The following is a 7,737-nucleotide window of genomic DNA, read 5'->3' as shown; positions in this document are numbered from 1 at the left end:
GAGGAGTTCACTGAGCGGGCAAGATATTTCAATAGAAGTAGAGGAATTCACAATAGAAGTTCATCTCAACTCTGAATCCTTTTCTGCCACGTTGGCTCTTTCAAAGTCGTCTCTAAGATTATTAATTTTTACAGTAAAACAGGTAAAAATCTTACATGAACATTTTAAATCTTCAATTTTTTTCTTGTATTATAACATATAGAATAAAATGCCCATATTGTTTTTAAAGGAACAAAGTATGGAATGTCACTACCACATAAGTCACTTTCAGCAACACCGGATAAGTGTTGCATTATGTATAAAAACCGTTGTCTTAGATCTATTGCAACGCTTTTAAATCAGCTACATTTGCGGCCGCTGCAATAGGTTTTAATAGCTATTGCAACAATTTTTTTATACTATTGTAATAGAAATAAAATCGTTGCAATTCATAATAAAGGCAACAGTTTCAAACATCTACTGTAACAGTTTTGTATAGTACTTTAGGCAACAGTTACTTTTATAAGGCAACGCTTTGTATAATATTTTATGCAACATTTACTTTTATAAGGCAACGATTTGCATAGTACTTTAGGCAACACATATATATTATGATGCAATGGTTTGACTAAAACTTTAAACAACGGTTTATATAGAAAACGCAACAGTTAATATTTGATGAACATAAATTAAAAGCGGAAATTAAAATTACTCGCTAAATTTAGAAACGGAAAACATTCATTATGGGATAACAGAAATATTCATCAAAATTCAAAATCGGAAAATATTCCATCCTTCCATTACATCAGAATGTTCACTAAAATATTCATCAAAAAATAATGATTACACTATTAAACATTAAGCGCCTTTCTACTACGGAATCATTTTCTACAAATATCTTCTTGAAATCCTGCAAAACCACATAAACAATTATACTTAGAATATGCAAACATTCAAACATTGAGCACTAAATTGAATCACAAGTGTGATACTAAAACAATATGAACAATCAAAAGAAAGATTAACAAGTACAAATACTACCAAATTCAATAAACGCAATAAGTTGAGACTAGAACTACCAAAATATATATATTGGCCACTTAATAACAGTAAGGGAGTTACCTTCGTGATAATGCCATGATTATCATAAGCCAACTGTGCATCCACTTCGGTTGAAACTCGTCCAAGTATTAAATTTTGCTAAATCACCTCCAACATTCACTAGAGCCATGATAATAAGATCGAAATGTAATGAGAAACTGCAAGCCATTAAATCGAGTCTTGTTTAGCATTCAAATGACAAAAGTAACAAAACTAATTATAAATCGCCAAATCAATTACTGTGGAAACAAAAAAAAAGAGGAAGATAATAATTATACTTGCTCAACAGGTGAAGACATCAGAAAGATTGCTATGTAATCAGTAAACCCTACAATTGCAGAACTCGCATGAAATATAGATGGTTGTAGAGAGCGGGAATTTGGAAATTCTAGAAGAGAGAAAAGAGAGCAAAAATCAGATACCCACTAGGCAGCAGTTCTGCTCTCACAAAATGCCGAGTAGGTGGCATATTGGACCATTCTGGGTATTGTTAAGGGATCTCTTGCAAACCTTATAGCAAAAGCATCAACCATATTAAGAACAGAAACTAAGCCAAGTTCTTAATTAAGTTTATGGAGTTCCGTTTCTTAAGCAAGGTATGGATAATAGTGGAACATGATTCAGCTGAAACAGATTGCCTCCACAGCAGGAGTATGAAAGTAATTATCTTTTTCACAACATTCATGCCGACAGCAATACCTGTAAATTATACTTCTCACGGAGCACCCTACAGTAACCACAAGAATAACATGAAACGAAGCATCCAGGTATTCTCAACAAAATGCAAAGAGATTACAAATTGAACTTTAAAAACATTAAATGAAAAAAACAAATTGAAACATGCACTCGCATAGAGAATAGAATTAAAAGAAAGATGGCTGGAGAAATCAAAACTTATGAAATGACAAGTATACCTTTATTTGGCCAAGTCCTAGCAACTTCAGACCATTCATATCATGAACCTTCACACATGTAGCTATCGGTTGTTCACGTTTCTCTGAAGTAGAAGGTTGGAAGGTAGACACATATAGGAAGGTCAAAACAAATATATAACTAAATCAATATTTAACAGCTACATGCATCATAATCATGAAAAATATCACAAGGATTACATGGATAACAATGGCATTCTCTTAAGCATTCTTGTCACTCACAACTCTGCAAAAAGCAAGCAATTAGATAAAAAATATTGTTGAAACTGAACTCATACATTACTCTAATGACAAATAATAAAATATTAACAAATCAATGATTAGCAGATACTATAAACACATACCTGAAATAAAGACAAGAAGGGCTATGAATCGAAGCAAGTAACTGTAGTTGTGTAAACAGCCGACAGTGAAACCAGTATCTAATTAAAAAAGTGACGATAAAGATAAACTTGTACACTCAGATAATTATTTAGCACAAAACAAAACCACAAATATCATTGATCAATTCCATTATTAATCAGGTATACAGATTATAGATGAGTATACTTCTAAAACCTAAAAAAATTATGGATCAATACATTTCTAAAACCTAAAAATTTATAGATCAATATACTTCTAAATTCAATATGTGAAATGCTAGGATAGTAATAGTACTGAATTGACTGCAAGTTTCATTGAGACATTTCTACGAACACTTAGATTATCTTTGCTAAAAAATGAAATTAAGGAAGAGAGACAGAGAAAAAAATGGGAAAACAAACCTATTCATATCCCAAAGTGAACCATTAAGTTGAGCAATCAAAGTATTCGCTGCCAAACTCTTTGATATTCCTTTAGCTATGTTCATCGGAGATGATAACCGTCTCTCTCCTTCCTTCACAGTCCCATTCGGCAAGCTAATCCTACAAAAACAAACGAAACAATTAGAATTCAAATTAATTAAACAAAAAACTTCAATGCATTAGCAGTGAATGAAGTAGATTCACTGTGTCGTGCTCGAGCGATTGAAAGCGCGACATTTGCTATTCTTTGATGGATTCGAGCAATTGGATGCGTTCTTCGATTACCGCGTTGAGATAATCTTCGTCTTTAGTATGAGAAGCCTTCGCTGTGGCATTCTTAGCGGCCGACATTGTGGCGGCAGGAAATGACGAGAGAAATCTCCGGCGAGCACGAGAGAGATTAGAAATGAGAAGAATTGGAAAAGAGTAATAGTGAATTACAGAGCAGTACACAGCATAATAAAAAGTTAGCGTTGAAAATATAATTTTAGGTTATTGTGACCCGGAATTTTTGTATTCGAGGAAAAGAAACAAATTAGGTCCTAAATTTTAGTTATATATTTTACATATTCAGATCGGATACAACTACAATCACAACTAATCAACTTATTGCGACAAAATTAAACTTCTTTTGCAATATTCGGTACTTAAAGCATCGATTTCTTACAGTGTTATTTACTGATTTTTAAAATTTATTTCAATAAATAGTTTATTGTTTATTCAAAGTTATAATATAGGTAAAAATATAATTTGTTATGAACTGATAAAAGGCGACAGTTTAAAAGTGTTGCCAGATTCAGTCAAATTGTTGCGTTTTCTTAATCTAATGCAGCAGTTTTCCATATCTGCTGCCTTATATTGTAAATTTCAAAATTTTATTAATTTCTTTGCAGCAGTGTTTTACCGTAACCAATCTGTTGCCTTATATGTGCTATTGCAACAGTATCAATAGTGTTGCTATGCTAGTGTTGCTGAAAGTCACTTATGTGGTAGTGTGTTATCGGTGGTAGTCATCATGAATCTGCAATTATTGCTCATTTTGGACGCTTCAAAAGAGAGCCTGAAAAGTAAGCAACTGAATTCATGAAGGTGACAGAAGAACCTTCTTAAGTCAATGCTTGATGCATTTCTATGAAAAGATGAAGGATCTAGATGAGTCACAATTAAGGATAAATTCCTTTTGAAAAATGATGATTACTTGATTAGAGTAACTGGTGAAACTCACATACTTTATCAGTTAAGAAATCTTAAATTTTATCCGATCAAGTCTAGAGCTTATAATTTTATTGTTATAATTGTAATTGATTTTTATTATATATTATAACTGTTGTTGTAATTGTAATTGCAATTATACTGTTTATATTTATATTTTTATATTTACTGAGACAGTTGAGATATTGAATTTCAGTTAGTTAATATATTTACATTAGTATTTTATCACTGTAATTGCTTATTTATTGCAATTGTTTTAATTAAAAATGAACAGTTCCGAAGCATCGCGAGGGTGTCGTACTAGTAATATTAGAAATCAGAGTGACCTATTAACGACACGTCACTTGGGAAGGGGCAACACATGCCCCCAATTAAGCGGTTTCTGCTTTTCTTTTTTAATTAGTCAAAGATTAATATATAATGGCGGGAACGCAAGTACGTGCCCAAAAGAGAAAAGCAAAGACTAATGGCGGGAACGCAAGTACGTGTTTGTTGCAAATTATCTTAAATAATCCGTATAAATGGGATTAGTTTAAGTAAATAAGTGTTGTTTTCAAAAATAATCATCAGTCCGTATTTTTCTAATTATTTTATAAAAATAGAGTACTTTTCAAAAAAATCCCTTGATGTGACCTGGGCATTTGGGCTTTGGGATCAAAGCTTGTGATTAATTAATTGAGAAATTTTAAGAAAATACTCCAAAATTAAACATATTTATAAAATATACCTCAGCGCTAAAAAGTTAAACAAAATACTCTCTGTTTTTTAATATTTCTGTTTCTACTCTGACATATTTTATTATTTATTGATTTACTCTATACACTTCTCTAGAATACTCTGTAATTTTTTAATTCTTATTTTTTTACTTCTCTTTCTCATTAATCAATCTTTCATCTTCATCTACATCTTCTACTCTTTTTTTAATTTGCTGTTGCCGGAGAAGATCTCCAAATCACCACGGCTGGCAGAAGATCGTTAACACCAATAGAAGCAGTAGAGACCGGGCGGAATCCGCCGCCGTTTCCCAGATTGATTGAGTCAACGGTACGGGCAAGGCGAACGTTTTTAATTAACTGAATCTCGATTATCTTATGCTTCTAAAGATTTGAATGTTTTTGATAATGATAATAATGGTAAACCTTCTTTACATGGTACTATAATGGCTTTGCAATTGATTGGGTTCTATTAATTTTAGCTTGAAAACGATTAATGATTTTAACAATTTTAGGTCATATAGCTGAATTACAAAAGTGCGTTTAAGGAAAGAGAAGTTAGGACTTAGAAAGTACGTCAAACTCTGAATTAGAAAGCTTTGGGTGGTGCCTCAATCCCATAGTTATCATGATCTTCTACAATTACATGAAATTAAACTTTATTATGCTCCCCTGCTTATATCTATTTATCATGGAATTTGTTAAAACAAATTTTTTGTGGCCTAAATTATAATGGTAATTGAATTGTTTGTAATTTTAATTGGCTAGAAACTAAACATGAGGCCAGACTCATCTAAATTGCTTCAGATGAGTCTAATGTTATTTTTCACTTTAATTGATAGAGAACCAAACAGTTTCTTTATTTGCTCATTTGTTCAACTATAATTTTATTATTACAGGAATTACTGATAATGTGATGCTGCCAATTAGGCATGGATTTCAGTCAGCTTCAACAACCTGCATATGCTTAATTTGAAAATTGATTGTAAAATTTAAGATTAAGGATTTGGATTGGTTATTTATATCACCAAAATTATTGAGCGGGGTGTGTTTTGTTCCTTACATAGATTTGAAGTAGTAAGTGTAAGCACAAAACTGTAAAGTTATGCATCTACACGGTAAATCTAGACTTTAAAAGTCTATAAGCTATATACACTTTGTTTGTACAAGAACACTTGGTTGATAATATTATAATAAGACTATGATAATATAATGATAAAATTATGATAATATTTCATGATAATATTTCATGATAATATTATAATAATATTTCATGATAATATTATGAATTAAAAAAATATTATAATATTATGATAATGTGATAATAATATTATGATAATATTATGATAAAGTACGGAAAATAAATTCGCAATATTAGAGATAAAATTATGATAAGATTATGATAAGGTTATGATAATATAATGACGATATAGTGATAATATTTTATGATAATATAATAGTAATATTATGATAAAATTATAATAAGATCATGATAAGATCACGATAATGTAATGGTAAAGTTATAGTAAAGTACGTAAAATAAATTTGCAATATTGTGATAAAGTTATGATAATGTAATGATAATATAATGATAATATTATGATAAAATTATGATAATATTTTATGATAATATCATGATAAAATTATGATAAAATTATAATAATATAATGATAATATTATGATAATATAATGATAATATTATGATAAGTTATGATAAAGTATGTAAAATATTTTATGATATTATTATGAAAATTTTATGTTATTTATTTATATAAAATAATTTATGCAAAAATAATAAAAATATTATGTTTGGTTAAGATAATACTATGATAAAATTATGATGAGATTGTGATAATATTATAATATTATTATAAAATTATTATTTAATTATGCATAAATAATATAAAATAGTTTTATATATGTTATGATAAGATTACAATAATATTATAATAAAATTATATTAAATCATGTAAAATAATTGACAATGTCAATAGAAAAAATATTAATTATCCTCTCAACTTTCAAATTACTGGCATTTAGGTCATTTTTTTTATTATTCTGTTGTTGCCTTATTTAATTTTAGTATTAATTTTTATTTTTTAAAATTTATAGGTTGCAGGGAAAATATAAATTTTTACGTATCTTGTTTTTTTGTGATATCTAACAAAAAAATAAAAAGGAAAACCAAATAACTATTTATTTAATTTTTTTGACAACAAAAATAAATAAATGAGCAACTTTAATTTAATTATTGTGGTAGTCTTTTTGGGTGCAGGTGTGTGGGTCTAAAAGTGCAAAAAGCGCGTGGAGTGGTAGAGAGCAGAAGCACGTGGGAAGGAAGAGAGTAAGGAAAGGAAGAGAGGTATGAGTTATACATACATATGGAGTAAAATCATAATTTTTTATACACGGAAGAGTAGGAACATCAAGATAAGAAAAACGTGAGGTATTTTTATTAAAGTTTTCGTGTTGATGTAGAATTTACTAATATTTTTTTATTTTAGATAAATTCATAAATTTCTCTAATTAATATATATATGTTAATTAATAAGTTGTTATAACAGTTAGTATCTAAAGTGCCTCTATACAAGAGGTGTGTACTTTATTAAGAATTATGACTATGTAGAGTTATGTCTTTTACAAAGAGTCTTAACTTTTAAAAAATTTCAAGTTGGTTATTATATAAACACTTTACACAGAACAATTTAAGATGTCTTCTTCGTTTTAAGTTTTTTATATTTCTTATCCATTCTTGGGAGAATTTAGATTTGTTTTCTAAATTCTAAATAGGTTTTGTTTAATTCTGAAGGAATTTGCTATTATCCAAAAGCAACGTATTAGGGACATAATTTCTTAAGGACGGTATTTTTTCACGTTCAAAACCTAAACTTTCTAACATTTTATTTGCGGGGGATTTTTTTTAATTTGTTTTAGTGTAAATTTTTACTTTTTGCACATAAGTAATGGGCAATAGCATTAGAATGCTAATTTTGTAGTTCTGTTTATTTGAATATT

At 29.1% G+C, this 7,737-nt stretch overlaps 1 long non-coding RNA gene across 1 annotated transcript; it reads right to left on the bottom strand.

Annotated features, from left to right (window-relative positions):
- Positions 1-699: 699 nt before the first annotated feature.
- Positions 700-2,284, bottom strand: LOC126680446 (uncharacterized). Its single transcript, XR_007641166.2, has 3 exons — positions 2,193-2,284; positions 1,102-2,077; positions 700-889 (listed from the first exon to the last, which is right to left on the bottom strand). It is a non-coding gene; the product is annotated as an uncharacterized LOC126680446 (long non-coding RNA).
- Positions 2,285-7,737: the final 5,453 nt, after the last annotated feature.

This window comes from Mercurialis annua, linkage group LG5 (assembly GCF_937616625.2).
Source record: "Mercurialis annua linkage group LG5, ddMerAnnu1.2, whole genome shotgun sequence".
NCBI lineage: Eukaryota > Viridiplantae > Streptophyta > Magnoliopsida > Malpighiales > Euphorbiaceae > Mercurialis > Mercurialis annua.
The sequence above is the reverse complement of the archived record's forward strand: the minus strand, read 5'-3'. Positions and strand labels throughout refer to the sequence as shown.